Genomic DNA, 20,279 nt, shown 5'->3' on the forward strand with positions numbered 1-20,279 from the left:
AAGGGGGAAATAGCCAGGGCTGTTCGGTGTATCTAGTTTGGTAAATTCTTGATATTCATTTATGATTTATTTATTAATTCAACGGATCCAATTAGAACTAGGATAATTTATTCAAAATATAAGTTTTTAAAGCATATCTTAACCATAATACTAATTTTATTACCATAGATTAACCTACGTTTGCCAACAAACCATAATTTGCTGAGGTTATGCACGGCTTCAATACAAAATAACGCTTCAGGAATTAAGTTCTAACATACTTATCCGATAGCAATACATGTCCCATTAATAAGTATTCTAATTCTATACTATTAAAATACTTATTAGTCGATGTCTCCATGGCGCGACCGAAAGTCATGAACGTCAGAATTAAGCGTAGTCAATCGAAAAAGGAATGATGACTTGCTAAAATGGTGACGCAAAAGTCGACCCTTCCTTATACAAAACAGCCGAGTTTAAGGTGAAGGAATTAATGTGTTTTGCCAATTTTTCGATATTTGTCGTCCGAAGGTCCGTGGTTAAAAATGCTACCGGTTTCGTCAGGTCCCGCTGCCTCTGTCGAAAGTTTTTACGAGAAATGCAAACGCACACACACACATTTTGCTTTTTATATAATAGACTAGCCTGGGTGCCCGGCGTTGCTCGGGTGTTTGGAGGTGTGTGTTAAGCAAAAAAGTGGTAGTAGGCAAACAGGCTCGAACCCGTACCGCGAATGAGGAAAAAAAACGTGAAGTTTTTGCCATTGCGTCCATCGCCAAATCGGAAGTGGCGAAGGGTTAAATTAAGGCTAGTCAATCGAAAAGAGGGAATAAATTTCGAAAATATTGGCGAAAATATCGATCTCCCCTTGTAGAAAAATGTCCAGTTGATGGTGAAGAATTAATGTTCTTAGCCAATCGTTCGATATTTGTCGTTGGAAGGGTCAAGCTTTAAGACGATACCTATCTCGTGAAAATCCGTCGCCTCTGTCAAACGTTTGAGGCAGCATTACATACATACATGCATACATTTAAACAGACAGGTGGGATTTATATTATAGATGTGTATGGTGTCTGTATGAGATATATATATATATATATATATATATATATATAATCACAGGCTTATAAGTTAAACAATTTCTCTTTCTTCTCTATTTGTCGGCCAACAATATTCATTGTTCTCTAATGCGACTTAGGAGGAATCCAAGCATGCGCTTTTTTTTCAAAAAATCAGCCCAATCTTTTACGGATCATTCTCCAATTCGAAAGCTAACAAAAACAGATGGAAGCTTGAAGGTTCAGCCATAAAACTTTACACTTTTGTGCCTGACCTTCGAAATAAAAGGGAAGCAAAATAGAAAGTCTATTTGTCGAAAGGCAACAATAGACAAACATTCCGGTTCAGATAAGCAAGTTTCCGTTTCTCAACAAAATTTCCACTGAGAATCAATCTTTCGTGCTTTTCGAGAGAAAATCGTCGAACCGAAACGTGAAAAGAATAAAGCAGATGTACAATTGGAAAAGAGTGATGGACAAAATAGTCAAACCAAAACTTATGCACAACGTACTTTTGAACGGAGAATTCTCATAAATTATTTTTTGTAGTTTGTCTAATTATTTCACATGGGAATCAAGAATTTAGTTATTTACAATAATAACATTTCGAGGGAGGGAATGCGGAATAAACACAAAATAACAAAAGTTGATTAGTAACGACCTCCCAACCCTTTCTAAATATTAAGCCGCCCACTGTTTTTCGATTTGCCGAAAACAAGCTGTTCAATCTCTAAATGGGAGTGAAAGCTAAGTGTAGGCGAAAATAAAAAGAAGGTGGAGATTGGGGTGGAGGTGTAGAGATTAAGGGCAATGGTAAAAAGAAATAAAAGTGGGGAATGGGATTATTGGAGGTTTTCTATTATCAGGAAGGGGGGGTCATTCACTCTAACAGTTAAGAGTCTAGAAGTTAAAAAACTTAACCAAAGACCTGGGGTCCGACAGGATCTGAAACCGCGTGCGCCATGCTTAGGTAGGCAGCACTTACATGTATTTGACTCCTTTTTTTTTCACATAAGCTTGCCACTCTTGTTCACCGTCTTTCAAACTCCAAGGAATGTAATCTTTTTCTATCACATCTGATCTTGACCTTCAGTGGTGCTTGAAAAAGAAAACGATCAGAGCTTGAACAGTAAAGGATTTAATTCCTTGGTTCACTCTTGGGCGCGACGTCCATATTACTACCCGTGCTACGGCCAAGATTACGAGAAACATCATCCGTCTCTCCCTGTCCCATGGCGGCCTGACGGTGTCAATAACTCAGGAAACATTTAGCTGGTGAGGATGCTTCGGGATCGATACGAGCCATCACCTCGCTAAAATATCCCCAGTACCATTGGGGCATTCAAAGAAAGCATGTGTGGCTGTTTCGTCTTCAAACAATACAGCGGGAACAATCGGGTGTTTCCACTATTCCGGCGTAGGGACACTGCATTCCGGGCAAGTTGCCTGGTGAGCGAGCACTCAAAGTTGTTGAGATGACTCGCACCTGGCGCCCAACTCCATTCGGAGTTCACACAGAGCGGGTCATCAGCAGCTCTCCTGATTAGTTCCCTACGTATATTCCCTAAATACTAAACTGTGATGTTAGCACGAAGGCCAGATACTTATTTTATTGGTATTTATTTGCTTCCCAACGAAAGCAAAATGTGACACAAGGTCGTTTTTAATATGGGAGAAAGCCAGCTTCCCAAAAAGGGGCACTTTGAAAGTAGGCAAAATAAAAATTTCCTTAGTATAGAGGGTTTCCCCTCCATTAACCAAGGACAAATTAAGTTTAGTGCAGCATTAGAACAGATACTACACTGTGATCTTATTCATTTTTCTTGGGTTTTTTTTTAAAGAACTTAGCAATGCTGAATTACAAACGGCACCGCGGACATATAAATGTATATCTTTGGAATTGTCTGTAAAAAACTATTTCAAGCCTTTTTTTTCCGAGTAACAAAATTCATCCAAGTAATCTAGGTGTTTTGAGAGGAAAATTTTATTTCAAACCAAGACGTGACAGATTGACGGACGGAACAAACTGAATGATATATCCTCTTGTAGAATAGTGTGGACGTATCTAAAATTGATGTTTCAATCTTAAGCGTGACAGACTGGCGAAATCTCTATTAAAAATTTAAGCGTAAAAAAAAACGACGAAAATGTGATTAAAGAGACAAATAGAATACTATTCAAAACCTAAGCGTAACAGACAAACGCCTAGAATTTAAATAGCATTTTAGCTATTTAAAACCTAAGCGTAACAGTTAAATAGAATGCTATTTAAAAACCTAAGCGTTACAGACAAATAGAATGCTATTTATCACCTAAGCGTGACAGACAAATTAGAATACTATTAATAACCTAAGCGTAACAAAAAAATAGAATGCTGTTTAAAATCTAAGCGTAACAGACAAATAGAACGCTGTTTAAAATCTAAGTGTAACAGACAAGTAGAATGCTATTTAAAATCTACGCGTAATAGACAAACTAAAATACTATTAAAAACCTAAGCGTAACGAACAAATAGAATGCTATTTAAAATCTAAGCGTAACAGAAAAACTAAAATACTATTAAAACCCCAAGCATGACAGACCAACTGTAAAAGTGTCTTAGAGAGATGATTGAACACATATAAAAATTAAAAATCCTAGCTCAAACGTTACAGACCAGTGAACTAGCTGACTGAATTTTATACAGACGAAAACGCTTACGAGTTCGAATCACACGTGTGTCTGAAAGATTTTTTCACCTTGTATGTGTTTTATTAATTTAAAATAATTAACCTAAAATAATAACATGAAAATATTACGTAAATATAATTTGAATCTAAGCGACATTTTTGAATGATCTACAAAATAGTAGATAGAAAGAATTAATACAAAATCATTTATTTTTGCTTAAAAATAATTTCTAATTTTCTGCTCATAAAAATTATATGTAAACCCATTCATCGTAATCACTTACGTTCCATGCAAATACTTATAACGTATATTTTTTTCATGACATTTCACAAATATTTGTCTTTGTACGAGTTAGAAAGCGGTAGAAGCTTGGTAGAAATAGAAATTAACATAACCAAGTTCAGCAGCAACACCACTCAAGGAGTCGGTATAAACTATATTAAACTGATAACCGACAGACGAAGCTCTGCTGTAAAGACAAGTAGACGCACCTAATGATTATCTTGAATTAATTCTGGCACTAATTTTGGTAAATCTTGCTAAACAGTTTTGATGACTATAGTTCTCTTGAATCGATGCTATTTTAATCCGGACGTAATTCATTGTATGAAACCAGGGAAAGAGCTGATTGGTCAATTGGGCAGACCACGTGACAAGAGTGACAATGGCGAGAATGTGATAGCCATTTTCTTTTTCATTCTTTCTTATTGGCTCCAGTCGATTGCCATCGAGTATAAACTCTTTCTGGCATAAATAAAGATAGCGTGGGCGAAGGAAAAGAAAGTGGATAAAGAAAAATGTCGTCGTCCGGTTGAATCATTAGAGATGATCGCCGATTATTCACGATTGGCATATGACGTCGATTATCTTTTGTTCAAGTAGCGAATACGCGCGCCAATCAACCGCGTTGTCTAACAATGCGACCGATTGCAAATGAAATCCACGTGCTCCGTGGTAAAGGATGATATTTATAATACCTGGTAGATTTTACAAGAATGTAATTAAATCTAAGCTATAGTGTTTAGGTTAGTCTAGCGCCACCTGGCTGAAGCGCGGTTACCGTTCTTCAGATGATCGTTGTAACAGTGTCTTGGTAACACGATTCCAAATAAATGCCACACAATTATAAATAGTCGTCAGTGCTTTATTTCCTCGAGAAGAAAAAATTCTAGCCGAGAAGAACGGGTGTAAAAGCAAGCAACGGTTTGGATACCTCTCTAGCAAGTTATGGACACGTAGATCGACATCAAACTAGTCTTTCCCATGCACCAAACTTTTATGTTGTACTTTTTCCTTTTGCTTTGAAAAACTTAATCATGTTTGCAAAGCCCAAACGAAAAAGAAAGTTCTCTACAAAAATAACTAAGCATCATGAATAAATGGTTGAACGTAGTAACAATTTGAGGCATAAAACCCTTTTTTTTTTCGACATTTAATAATCCTAATATGATTGATATATCCTAAAGCAAAACAACTAACTATTTCTCTTTTTCTTCCTATATTGCTTATAGACAGCAGTATAATATATCTATATATCTATAAAAGTGAACGTGTCTGTCTGTGTGTCTGTCTGTGTGTCTGTGTGTCTGTCTGTCTGTGTACATTTCCCTACGCAATAACTCTGTCAATTTTTAGTCTATAGACTCGAAATTCGAAATACCGGGTACTGAGATTTGGGAAAATCGATGTGATGGGTGTCAGCCAGAAATTTGGCTGTTAAGGGGTCAAATTTCAGCGATTTGACCTTTAAGAACTCTACCAAACTCCTCCGACAATTTTGGGTCTAGACACTTGTAATTTTAGATATAGGTTGCTTGAACCTGGATCTAACTTAATAAAGTGATTTGAGCCCAAAACATACATTTTAAGGGGTCATAATAGGGGTCAAAGTTTTAAAAAATTAACCATTTTTTTGTTTTTTTGCTTTTTTTGCACAGCATAAACCTCCAAACACCCGATCAACGCCGAGCACCCCTGCTAGTATATATATATATATATATATATATATATATATATATATATATATATATATATATATATATATATATAAAGTTGAGGTTGTTTTTTTTCAAAAGTAGGGTAACAAGTGAAATATAACGAGGTTAATACAAGAGTGCTCAATGCAGAAGTAGAGCAAGTTACATTTTAAATGTGTCTTTATACAAGCAGTAGTTTGTGGCTACACAGTCATGAGCATGTGTCGGTCTACTAGTATTTATTAACTATAGACCTCTTCAGGCATCACTGCTTTTTTTCGAAAGACTGTATTTATTCATATACACTTTGGCTATATATGTGCATATATGTTTCTACTGCAACTCCTTTGCAGAAGCGACGTTTTAAGGACATATTTATTATTATTATTTAAATATATTATTTATTTAATTAAATCTAGGTGGGATACACTGTTTCTCTAAGGAAGTTGCAATAGAAGCATGTATTCACATATATAGCTAACTGTGACAGTATGTACTACACCTACTTGACAACCTGCCGACCCTAAACGCTGTGTTTCATAGCTTTGGTCAACATCTTCTGTTCTTCTTACGGCCGTATCGTCATTTTCTCATACTGGTGGCTGCCAAGGGAATACACGGGTTCACAATTAGAAAAACATAAAAACAAAACACAAGAAGAAAAACACAGACGCTGATGCTTCACATATATCTCGATTAGATTCTGTGTGTGTGTGTGGGGGGGTCTTCATGATTAAGTCCACATTTATCTCTACTGTCGAGGCCATTTCTGTCAGTTGCTATCAGCTCATCTCGATCTCGCAAAGTCTTTCCGACCTGACCCAAGCCACAATCTGTCTCCAACTCTGTCCAAACTCTGACTGAATTTGAGCCTCAAGGTCAAAAACTTACCAACAAAAAGTAGTAAGTGCAAAAGATGCTGACCGAGAAAACAGCTATTTTTCCTCTTTTATTAGAAACATCGTCATGGAATGTGAGGACTAAAGGACAACATAAGGGAAACGATCTCCCTATTTCCATATATTTCTTATATATATATATATATATATATATATATATATATATATATATATATATATATATATATATATATATATATATATAGGTTTGAGTTGTTCAAAAGTCGGGACTAATGAAGACAACGGGGTTTTTAGATAGTGCTCAATAAAAAAAGCAAATATTTTTTATTATTATTTGAAGGTGAACAGTTGCATATGGTCGCTACAAATAGCCATCTGTTTCAGTCAATGAGACTTCCTCAAGCGACCCAGAACCTCTCATTTTTTTAGTTAGTGTTAAGCCGATAACGTCTACTATACGGCGTAATAGTTGAAATTACAAAAACCTACAAAAACGTTTCTACAGCAAACGCACAACTAAATAACGATTCAGTTTTAAAAATATCAAAATAGAAATATATTTTTTAAACCAAAAGAAACATTTTTATGTTTTAAAAATATCCAAATAGTAACATATTTTTAAACCAAAAGAAACCTTTTTATGTTTTAAAAATATCAAAATAGAAATATATCTTTTAACCCAAAAGAAACGTTTTAATGTTTTAAAAATATAAAAATATTTTTTAAACCAAAATAAATGTTTTTATGTTTTAAAACAATCAAAATAGAAATATATTTTTAAACCAAAATAAATGTGTTTATGTTTTAAAAATGTCAAAATAGATATATATTTTTTAAACCAAAATAAATGTTTTTATGTTTTAAAAATATCAAAATAGATATATATTTTTAAACCAAAATAAATGTTTTTATGTTTTAAAAATATCCAAATAGAAATGTTTTTTAAACAAAAATAAATGTTTTTATGTTTTAAAAATATCAAAATAGAAATATATTTTTTAAACCAAAATAAATGTTTTTATGTTTTAAAATATCAAAATAGAAATATATTTTTAAACCAAAATCAATGTTTTTATGTTTTAAAAATATCCAAATAGAAATATATTTTTTAAACAAAAATAAACGTTTTTATGTTTTAAAAATATCCAAATAGAAATATATTTTTTAAACCAAAATAAATATTTTTATGTTTTAAAAGTATCAAAATAGAAATATATTTTTTAAACCAAAATAAATGTTTTTATGTTTTAAAAATATCAAAATAGAAATCTATTTTTTAAAAAAATAAATGTTTTTATGTTTTTAAAATATCAAAATATAAATATATTTTTTAAACCAAAATAAATGTTTTTATGTTTTAAAAATATCAAAATAGAAATATATTTTCAAACCAAAATAAATGTTTTTATGTTTAAAAAATACCAAATAGAAATATATTTTTTAAACCAAAATAATTTTTTTTATGTTTTAAAAATATCAAAATAGAAATATATTTTTAAACCAAAATAAATGTTTTTATGTTTTAAAAGTATCAAAATAGAAATATATTTTTAAACCAAAATAAATGTTTTTATATTTTAAAAATATCCAAATAGAAATATATCTTTTTAAAAAAATAAACGTTTTTATGTTTAAAAATATCCAAATAGAAATATAGTTTAAACCAAAATAAATGTTTTTATGTTTTAAAAATATCAAAATAGAAATATATTTTTAAACCAAAATAAATGTGTTTATGTTTTAAAAATATCAAAATAGAAATATATTTTTTAAACCAAAATAAATGTTTTATGTTTTAAAAATATCCAAAAAGAAATATATTGTTTAACCAAAATAAATGTTTTTATGTTTTTAAAATATCAAAATAGAAATATATTTTTAAACCAAAATAAATGTGTTTATGTTTTAAAAATACCAAAATAGAAATATATTTTTTAACCGAAGTAAATGTTTTTATGATGTAAAAATATCAAAATAGAAATATATTTTTTAAACCAAAATAAATGTTTTTATGTTTTAAAAATATCAAAATAGAAATATATTTTTTAATAAAAAAAATGTTTTTATGATATAAAATATCAAAATAGAAATATATTTTTAAACAAAAATAAATGTTTTATGTTTAAAAATATCAAAATAGAAATATATATTTTAAACCAAAATAAATGTTTTTATGATTTAAAAATATCAAAATAGAAATATATTTTTTAAACCAAAATAAATGTTTTTAGTTTTAAAATATCAAAATAGAAATATATTTTAAACCAAAATAAACGTTTTTATGTTTTAAAATATCAAAATAGAAATATATTTTTTAAACCAAAATAAACGTTTTTATGTTTTAAAACAATCCAAATAGAAATATATAATTTAAACCAAAATAAAAGTTTTTATGTTTTTAAAATATCAAAATAGAAATATATTTTTTAAACCAAAATAAATGTTTTTATGTTTTAAAAATATCAAAATAGTAACATATTTTTTAAACTAAAATAAATGTTTTTATGATTTAAAAATATCAAAATAAAAATATATTTTTAAACCAAAATAAAAGTTTTTATGTTTTAAAAATATAAAAATAGAAATATATTTTTTAAACTAAAATAAAAGTTTTTATGCTTTAAAATATCAAAATAGAAATATATTTTTTAAAGTAAAATAAAAGTTTTTATGTTTCAAAAATATCAAAATAGAAATATATTTTTTAAACTAAAATAAAAGTTTTTATGTTTTAAAATATCAAAATAGAAATATATTTTTTTAAACTAAAATAAACGTTTTTATGTTTTAAAATATCAAAATAGAAACATATTTTTTAAACTAAAATAAAATTTATTATGTTTTAAAAATATAAAAATAGAAATATTTTTTTAAACTAAAATAAATGTTTTTATGTTTCAAAAATATCAAAATAGAAACATATTTTTTAAAATAAAATAAAAGTTTTTATGTTTTAAAATATCAAAATAGAAATATATTTTTAAACCAAAATAAAAGTTTTTATGTTTTAAAAATATAAAAATAGAAATATATTTTTTAAACTAAAATAAAAGTTTTTATGTTTTAAAATATCAAAATAGAAATATATTTTTAAACCAAAATAAATGTTTTTATGTTTTAAAAATATCAACATAGAAACATATTTTTTAAACTAAAATAAATGTTTTTATGATGTAAAAATATCAAAATAGAAACATATTTTTTAAACTAAAATAAAGGTTTTTATGATTTAAAAATAATTTCTGATTACTTATTGTATTAGTAAAATTAAATAAATAACCAGCGCTAGGTGCAAACCTGAAAAGCGAACACGCTATCCATTATGCTAACATTGTGACGATGAAATTTGTTTTCAAAATGATATTAGTAATAACCAGCATTCACGGATGTGTAGATTGTAATTACCTGCCCCTCTTTAAAAAATATGGCATTTGTATGTAAAAGAATTGACTATTTTTCTAATATTTACATATTATATATCCAGATCTCTATTTTTCAGTCAATCATCGTGGCTCGATTTTATTTTGTACACACACACAGACACACACACACACACACACAAACGACTACCTTTTATATAATAGAAGATATAGATTATTTCCAATCGTATGTTATGTATTATGTCGCTGTTTATGCTAATGTTTTTGCCAGCTATGTTTCTAATGAAATACTTTATTTAGTTCGCTGAGATAAGGATAAATAAAGAACACTTTGTTTTTTGACATCGAACTAAAATCAGTCATTTGTTTTATTATCCTCGTAAACATTATCATATACATATATATATGTTCCTTTATATATATATATATATTTATTTATATATATATTTATTTATATATATATTTATTTATATATATATATATATATTTATATATATATATTTATATATTTATTTATTTATTTATTTATATATATGTATATATTTATTTATATATATATATATTTATATATATTTATTTATATATATATATATATTTATAGATATATATTTATATATATATATATTTATAGATATATATTTATATATATATATTTATAGATATATATATATTTATATATATTTATTTATATATATATTTATATATATTTATTTATATATATATATATATTTATATATATGTAAATATATATATAAATATATATATATATATATTTATATATATATTTATATATATACATTTAGATATATCTTTATATATATATATATATATATTTATATATCTATTATATATATATTTATATATCTATTATATATATATATATATATATTATATATATATATTTATATATCTATTATATATATATGTATTTATATATATTTATATATATTTATATTTATATATATATATTTATTTATATATATATATTATTGTATTTAGGCAGCATTCCTTCATTCAGGCAAACATTATTAAAAACAACAGAGATACCTTGCTTAATCATTCTTTTTTTTCATTTTTTCGATCTTTCATAAGATTTTTTTAACCTCAAGATGGGATGTATTTACAAATGTTTCATGCTAACCCTAAAATAGAAATATCGCTTCCCTTGACCTAAAAAGCCTTTTTACAAATGTCCCTGTTGCGAAAACCATAGATATAATTATAAACAACATCTACAATCATCCGTCACTCCCCCCACTTAAAATTAATAAAAATATATTTAAAAAAATATTATTAATCTGCACCACGGAAATACCTTTTTATGATCCTAATGGCAACATATATAATCAAATAGGTGGCGTCGCAATGGGATCAATCCTCGGATCTACCCTGAGTGAATGTTATATGGCAGACTTAGAAAATAAAACATTTAAAAATAATATAAAGCCCCCTATGTATGTACGTTATGTTGACGACATACTCCTCTTAGCTGATAATGACGAACAGATATATAAACTTCAAGATCTTTTTCAAAAAAACTCTGTCCTTAAGTTTACAATAGAATTAAATGATAACAAACAAATTCACTTTCTGGATGTCCTTATAGACTCATCTAACAATACTTTCGACACAGCTGTATACAAAAAACCAACTTGTACAAAATCCAGCCTCTTAAACTTTAAGAGTGAGTGCCCTCAGCGTTATAAAAATTGCCATAATCAAAAATCTTTTAAACCGTGCTAAGATGATTTCTTCTACGAAAAAAAGCACTACTAATAGAAATTAAAAATATCAAACAGAGTCTTATAAATAATTACTTTCCGAATTATATTGTTGATCAACAAATTAAACTATTGTTACAGTCCCCTAAAAACCTTCACAGCAATACTAGTCAATCTTCTAACACAAACCCTATAGACATATTTTATAAAAACCAAATCACACCAAATTTTAAAGTGGAAGAAAAAATAATTAAAAGCATCATACATAGATATACAGCACCTCTAGAGAACAATTCTAAGATTAGATTTATTATATACTATAAGAAGTATCGAACCCAGAACCTCATCGTTAAAAATAACTCCTCGCCGGCGACAAAAATGTTGGAGCAAACCAATATTATGTACAAATTTCAATGCCCCTTAGGAGAGTGTAACTCCGAAAATAAAAAACGCATATATTGGACATACAAAAACAACATTGTCCCGTCGATTAACGGTGCATTTGAACAGTACTAGCTCAATATACCAGCATTTAACAAATCAACATAGCTGTCCCCACCTCTAATCTTAGAAAAGTCCTCGTGGACAACACAAAGATTTTGCAACGAGAAAGTAATTGTAAAAAATTAAAAATACTTGAAGCACTATATATAAAAATCCAGCACCCATCTATAAATAGCATTAATTTTGAAAGTAGCAATAATGTGCTGAAATGTTTAGCATAACCAGTATACGACTGGTTTTACTAAGATTGCCTTTTATCATCCTAATTTTTAATCGAGGTTTTTATCACTCGTAAATGTATATTTTAATCGACTTTTCATTGACTCTTTTTATCATTCGTAACTATATATTTCACTTCTATTTTTAATATTTTATCTCCACCTAATGATGATTCAAGAAAGAATCGAAAGCGCTCGTGTGAACCATGGAACATTTGTAAATACCTTCCATCTTGAAGTTAAAAAAATATTACGAAAGATCGAAAAAATGAAAAAAAGAATCATTAATCAAGGTATCGCTGTTGTTTTTAATAATGTTTGCCTGAATATATATATATATATATATATATTGCTTGAAGAAGCTATCTCATGAAGAAATACGAAGATATTAGTTATATGTAAACAATATTGGCACTTGTGTTCATTAGCTGTAGAGAGGTGGTAATTTAGAGTGCGGGGGGGTCTTTCTGTCACACTCTTTATTTGCAAAATCGAATTATTTAAAGTTTCTGATGAGATAGGCATGTATTTCAGCGATCATGTATAGATACATTTACACCCACACGAAGATACGATAAGCCATGTGGACTTTCTTACATTATTGTGGCGTGGATAACACTTAAGATGGGCATCGTCCTTCTGGGAATGGCCGCTAATTTCTTTCTTATTTAATTGTAAATGGAATAAATATCAGACGAATTGAAAATTATGACTGGGAAAACAAACGAATCTCTTGTGGAAATATATCAGGCTTGAATCAATTGTTTACATATGTATTCATGCATTTTTGACATGTGTATATGTGTATATATTTGTATGTACAAGGCTCACTCTTAAACTAATTGACCGATCGTTTTGGAAGACGTCGTAAGACGTACACGTAAAGGCAATTAGTAGTTTCATTCAATTTGATGCGAAAAGATGTGGAAATCCAGATGTCTTCGATGTTTGTGAATTTTGATAACATATATTGGACATAAATTAATCAATATTTATCAAATTACAAGGAGGGGATGTGACATAAACTCAGAAAGTTGGAAAATGGGCCAGCGCCCAAGAAGAGGGCACTCTAGCCCTGCAAAAGTAAATCTGAGTAGCCCTGTCGAGATTCCCCGGTGAGGGCGCCTCAAATAACAAGCGATAAAATTTCTTCCCCCGAAAGCTTGGAAGCAAAGCCTTGAAAGGTGGGCCTCCAAACGCTATCAAGAACGCTTACATCAGTCCGACAGCAAATAGGTTACCGAAATGGTTTAGTTTCTGTGGGACTGACGTGTACGACGGAGTACGCAGACTGAGAGGTACTGACTCTCAGTCTATTTATACAGTTTGGAAGAGTCCATATCTTGTGCATGGGTGAGTCCTCACAACAATTACACTTAATCAACATTCGTTAAACACTAATTACTGAAAATTCGCTGAAATACAATTTCTTCTTAATGTAGTTTAAACTTAAGTTTTAAATTTGAGACATTTTCTAAAATAAAAATCATGTAATGGGTTTTTACCTAAATAAAAGTTAAATATTCTAAATATAAGATATAGTATGATTATATGTTGAGTTAAGCCTTTGTAAGGGGCTATAAAATTAATGAAAAACTCTTCTTTACGGAAAATCCATTTTACCCGTTCTGTAATGAGCATTTTTCTATCGCGCACACACACACACACACACACACACACACACAAACACACAAACAAACAAACACACACACACACATATATATACATATATATATATATGTGTGTGTGTGTGTGTGTGTGTGTGTGTGTGTGTGTGTGTGTGTGTGTGTGTGTGTGTATAGGAGGGTCGTTCCAGAAATATAACCTCCTATATTTTAACTCCAAAAGTTCGAAAATTGGAGTGGCCCCATTACAACGAGCAACCTTTTGTGCGCAATAATTTATTTTTTCTACATAGTCATCACCATGAACAATGCACGTTTGCCAGCGATAAACGATAGCTGCGTATGGCGTCTGAAGCGTGCTTTGTCATACTAGTGTCCTTCCAAATTCCAAAGAACCTGCTGTTGATTTTATATGCTGTGCCTTTCTGCTTCATTGTTAATAACACTTCTCAAATGCACTTGCGATGTTAGGCTGTATAAAGTGTTAACGCTGTCAAAATCACTTGTTCCTTCTTTCATCGGATTATTCATATTTATCGAAGACATTCTGATACAAAACATATCTAAGAACACTGCCAGGTACATAAACATATTTATGAAAAAATTCATAAAAATTCAGCCTAGCCGTTTCGGAGTCCATCACTACTTTATATTGATTACAATATAATAATAAATAGATAATTGGCGCTATAATAATAAATATGAAATATGCATAAATTAAAGTATCATAGTTAAGCGTATTTTACGATCGGGCAACAGTGGGTGGCATGCTAGTGCAATATATTTTTTTCAAGTTAATTAAATCGTGTCTCTGTGTTAAATTGTTTGTTCTAATCGGTCGACCTTTTATATATGAGTAAGTACGAATGTTATTTTTTATATAAACCATATCAATCATCAAAAGTGCTGTTCGATTTTTTTTTTTTTTTTTTTTTTTGCATTATCGCATATGATAGTTGGAAAATTCTCTAAACCACAGTATTCAACACAGTAGCGATAAAGATGTTTGTATTTCTTCCTATTTACATTTATCGTAGGTGGATTTACATGAGAACCGATGACACACGCTGAATCGAGTTGATCGCTCTGCTATTAATCTGAGCCTTACGTGAAGTGATTTTCAGCTGAAAGATTTTCTCAGATCAACGTTATATCGGAGCTGTCCATAATGGAACGCAGTTCTCGATTCAACGTACTTCCATTGGCGTTTCTATTTTCTGCGTTCATGAATTACGCTTGTCGTATGTCAAGTGTGTCTGGACGTTTCGAGGGTGTGTAAAAAGGGTAAATGATTGGGGTTTTTATGAATTCAATTACAATTTAAATATCCTAGTTTTTTGTTTTGTTTTGTTTTTTTACTTGGGAATCGCCACTTATCAAGGCGCGAAAGTCACTCGAGGATACGGGTTAATGAATGTAAGTTAGTAGTGTAGTAATTGTTAATGGTGTAAATTAAGTAGAATTTGATTATTTATAAGGGCGGTTCAACAAGAACTTGTTTACATTGGATTGGAAGGCTGCCATATTGTAATCAACCGGGAAGCAGGACAGCGAAGCAGTGTTCCATGGGTGGGCAGTTTTCGAAAGAAGTTTTGTTCATGGAATCTACGTTTAGATTTAGGCATAAACAGGGAGTGGGGAAAATCGTTTATAGTAGTTGTAGGTATTCGAGTGTTTTGTGAAAGTTTAGCAAGGGGAAACCATAGATTGGAGTTCCGTCGAGCACTTGCCATGAAAATAACGATAGAACAGAGACAGGCTCGCAACATCTCTTCTGTTGGAAAGAGGTTGCAGGCAAGAGAAAAAGGTTTCGAAGCCGATTTTGAACTCTGTTAAGGCTGAACACGGCGCGCCGAGCAGCTCCTGCCCAGACGTGACAACACTACTCTATTTTAGGGCTTACCTGGCTCTTATGCATATAAAGGATTGCGTCGGCAGTGAGATAATTGTTGAATCGACAGAATGATCCCACCATTTTTCCAGTGATATTGGTAACAGATTTGATGTATGTGTTCCATTTCAGATCAGGAGGGAAGGCCAGTCCCAGGAGCTTGTCACGACATGGAGCTTCCTCAAGATAAGAGCCATTCATTTCAATGTGATGTTAGTCAGATCGTTTATGATGAAAGCAAACTAATCAATGTCCTATTCGAATACAATAGAAAGTAAAATACACCGACATAATAAAAAAAAAAAACGACGCGGAGAAAGGAAGCAATCTGTATAATTGTCCCTGTCACCTAGTTACCGAGTTAGCATAACTCTGGTAATACGCGTGCGTTATACGTTTAAATACAAATCTTTACATGTATAATAAATATTATTAAATATCCACATACGTAAATGTTTCATCCTAACGAAGACTCATCATTATGACTAAGTATAATTGTCTCACAAGCGGCAGGATTTGAAGTCTGAAACTGAAATCACCTTTGATTTCTATTCAAAATCTTGTATTCCCATAGCCATCCTGCGACGAAGAGAAGGACAATATATCTGTGTCCATTTAATGGAGACATTCAGTCTTCGTAAAGTGTTCACCATAAAGGCAGAGAACTTTGCAATATTGCTTGAGTAAGAAGCTTTAAATATTTCCCTTTTTGAAGGGAAAATTTTGCTGAAGGGGCTGAGGGTAAAGGTGATGGACTGGCTAAGCATGTCTCCAGACTTGAACCCAATAGAGCATCTTTGGGGTATCCTCATACAGAAGGTAGAGGTGCGCAAAGTCTCAAATATCCGCCAGCTCCCGACGTCGTTGAAAAGTAGAAGAGCATTCCAGTGGCTACATGTGAAGCTCTGGTAAACTCCATGCCCAGGAGAGTAAAGCCAGTTTTGGATAATGATGGTGGGCACATAAAATGAAATATTGAGAGTATTGTATGTTAATATCAACAACTTTTTGTAAGGGTTGTACTCCCTTTCGTTGTCAGCTTTTGATCGCTATATTTTGAGTTATTTTGAGGGGAAAAAATTAACTCTATTATATATGCTGCGGACACAATAGTTTTCATTGTGTGACAAAGTCATTTTTCAGTGTTGCCCCATTAAGAGATATAATTAAATATTTGAGGAAATGTGAGGGGTGTACTCACTTTTGTGATACACTGTATATATATATATATATATATATATATATTATATATATAATATATTATATATATATTATATATATTATATTATATATATATTATATATTATATATATATCATATATTATATATATTATATATTATATATATAATATATATATTATTTATTATATATATAAATATGAAATAAAATGGAGGTGGAAGGACCTGGATACTCAACGTTTCGCCCTATTTATGCGGGCTTCTTCAAGAGGGATGGTCATTGGCGAGAGAGTCGGAGGACTGGGGCTATATATAATGATGGGGGAGAGCAACGTGTTTTCCTTATGTAAATTAGATATCATATATACATATATATACATTTTATGAGATAAAAAATAAATAAAGAAATAAAAAATAAATTAGAGTAAATTAGTGTAGTGGATTACGTCTAAAAGTTAAAATATCGTAGAGATTAAAAAATTGTGTTTGGAAATATAGCGGTGATAGATTAAATAAATAAAATGACACGAGATTACGAAAGAATTTATTTTTTAAATTAGAAATAATTGAATTGGGATAAAATAGCGTAGTAACTTAAAAGATGGTATCTAAAAATAAGAATAGGTGATAAAATGGAGTCTAAAAATAGATAATGATAAAATATAGTAAATAAGTAAAATAAAAATAATAAAATTAAGTGAAATTACGAATTTTTTTTTTTATCACGTTTAACCGGTGTCTAAGTTGTTCTCTTTAATAATTATTTCCGACAGAAAGGGAGCAACGTGGAAAAACCCTTTTCTTTGCTTAATTATATTGCTGGAATGGGAGATTATAGCTGGCTCAATTAAACGTCGTGTGGATCTGTTATGTATGTGTTTAAGGAAAGTTGCTTTGTTAAAATCAAAATGGTAGTCGTTCTCCATGATGTGACAAAATATGGCGTTGAGTGTATTGTTGTTTTTTTACATCTCTTTTGTGTTCATATATTCTTTTATTTAAATTACGCTGAGTTTCTCCTACGTATATTCTTCCACAATCAAGGCAGGGTATGGAATATATTCCGGCTTTTGTGTTAATGTTGGTATTAGTTATAATTTTACGTGTTAGACCCCTAATTGTTAAAGAGTTTAGTTTTGTTATTTGAATGCCTGTCTTATTAAGGTTCTTATAGATTGTGTCGTTGTTTTTATTAGTTGGTAATGTTAATTGTCTGTTGTGTGTTTGGCTATTTAGAGAATGGTCATGGTCTCGGTTTCGGTTATGGTAAATTTTTAGTGCTTTTCTTTTTGTATTTACCAAAAAATGTTGAGGGTATTGCAAATACAAAATGTTGAGGGTATGGCAATACTGTTCCCCCACTCCCGACACATCGCACCCCTCATAACTGGGCACTTGGGAGTGCTTAAGTACCACGCATGTCTTAAGTACCACGCATGGCTTTCCCGAGGCCACAGTCCTAGTTGAAGAAAGGTCAGCTAATGGTCTACTTGCGTGTTGCATGTCTGATATCCTGCATAGCCTCTTGTTCAGCTCTCCCTCGCCTAACTGAAACTCTTTAAAAACATGATGACACTGCAATCAAAAATAAGCTTAAACCAGGCCTAGGGACAAACAAATCCAACTTTCCTCCTCCCTTGAGGCTTGCATTCACTAACATCCGTGGGCAAACCTAGAAACGGATGATCAAGCCTTTATGTGCATTATACTAAACATGCAACACAACATTAGCTACTTTTATTTTCTCTATCACTCTCCCTCGACACAGGGCTGCACCATAATAAACAAAGTCTCTGACAGTATAAACACAGCATTCTCCCTCGATACTAGCGCACAAGTACATGTATTTGGTTACTTTAATGTTCACCACATAAACTGTATTCGATTCTCTACTCACACAGATGCAGCGGGCAGCACAACACATAGTTTTGCTATATCTCACTCCCTATATCACAAATGGTTACGTTTCCAACCCGTTTCCCTGACCAGCAAGAACAACAAGCATCACTTCTGGATCTGGTTCTGACTATAGTTCCCGAGGATTGTACAACAAATGCTGACAGCTCACTCGGGAACGCTGACCATACGGTGATAATGGTAGAAATCGCCCTAAATTCTAGACCCAAAACTGAAGAGCCAGTACTCAAAACAACGAGATATTATAAAAAGGCTGGGAAGCCATCAGAGATCTTATCAGAGATGCCCCATGAGGAAATATTTTTTCTCTTCCTGTCGAACAATGCGCAAATGAGACCACTGAATGGTTAAAAACAGCAATGGAAGCACACGTTCCCATGCGGAAATTTTATAGCAAACCCCACTCTCCCCAATGGTTTACTTCAACTTGCGCAACTGCCATTGCTCAAAGGCAGCATGCATACCACAGATTTAACCGACATAAGTCCAGTTCAAACAGACATAAGCATATAGAAGCTAGACGTAACGTTAAGAAAGAAATAGCGACAGCTAAGAGAAGATTTACTGAAACCACTAAAAAACGCATCGAAGCACAAAAATGAGGAAATCGTGACTTCTGGAAAATCTACAACAGTGTAGTAAATAATGGGCAATCAACAATTCCCCCGCTAACCAACAATCACGAGGTTGTTTGCTCAGCAACCGACAAGGTTAACATGCTTGCCAGCCGGTTTGCCTTGAACTCCACACTGGACCCTTCCAACCACCCCCTCCCAAGACTTTCCTTTGCGGACAGACGCCACCCTAGACGATCTAAAAATCACCCCTGCTAAGGTATATGCTATCATAAAAAATCTTGACACCTCAAAAGCATGTGGACCTGATCTCATCCCAGCTGTGCTATTAAAAAAGTGCTCAGCCGAAGTAGCTCCAGTTCTCTCCAAACTCTACAGTTTCATACAGTTTTCATACAGCCCGGAAAGCATGATTCATCAAGGCATTTCCTTGATGAATCATGCTTTCAAACTATTTGAGACCATAATTAACCATGCTCTAGTCCGGCACCTTACAGATGCTAAACTTCTGACTGACAAACAATATGGATTTAGACGAGCCCGTTCCACAGCTGACATCCTCACTGTCTGTAATCTCTGAACGTATATACCATTCACTGGACAAAGCGGGGGAAGGCAGAGCGGTAGCTCTAGATATATCTAAGGCTTTTGACAGGGTATGGCACAAGGGCCTCCTCAGGAAAATTTGATCATACGGTATCACTGGTAGAATACTTAGCATAATTG

Source organism: Euprymna scolopes, chromosome 10, assembly GCF_053919585.1.
Source record: "Euprymna scolopes isolate OS-2025 chromosome 10, ASM5391958v1, whole genome shotgun sequence".
Taxonomy (NCBI): domain Eukaryota; kingdom Metazoa; phylum Mollusca; class Cephalopoda; order Sepiida; family Sepiolidae; genus Euprymna; species Euprymna scolopes.